This window comes from Octodon degus, unplaced genomic scaffold (genome assembly GCF_000260255.1).
Source record: "Octodon degus isolate 3935 unplaced genomic scaffold, OctDeg1.0 scaffold00055, whole genome shotgun sequence".
Classification (NCBI taxonomy): Eukaryota; Metazoa; Chordata; class Mammalia; order Rodentia; family Octodontidae; genus Octodon; species Octodon degus.
In genome coordinates, this window is record NW_004524631.1 from 12,068,910 (window position 1) to 12,069,415 (window position 506).

Consider the following 506-nt stretch of genomic DNA (forward strand, 5'->3'; position numbering starts at 1 on the left):
CACCTGGGTAAACCCTGGCACAAAGCAGAAAACAGAAAGAGCCAAGACGATCATTTTGGAGAGACCATCCAGGTTTGATCTGGCAGATATCATCAAAGAAACCAAGAAATAAAGCAATTCACAGAAAGCATATTATGCTACTATTGTTGCTATTGGCTAGCCAAAAGAGAACGCAGGAGTTCTTCCATTGAGCTACAACCCTGGCCTTATTTAATTTTTTTTCATTCTGAGAAAGGACCTCATTAAGTTGCCCTAGCAACTGCTGAAATTGTGATCCTCGTTTCTCAGCCTCCCTGTGGCTGAACCACGTTTAAAGGAGGTTATTTTCGATTACCAGGGCTCCATCAAAAGGTATGTGGCTTCATTAGTCATCCTGGAAATGTACAATGCACCATGTGATTTCAATTTGTGGCCACTAGATGGCAAAAACGAACTAACCAGATGACTAACCAGACAAAATCAGGTTGAGTTTGCAGGGGAAAGGGAATTTTGTGCAGTGTGCATGT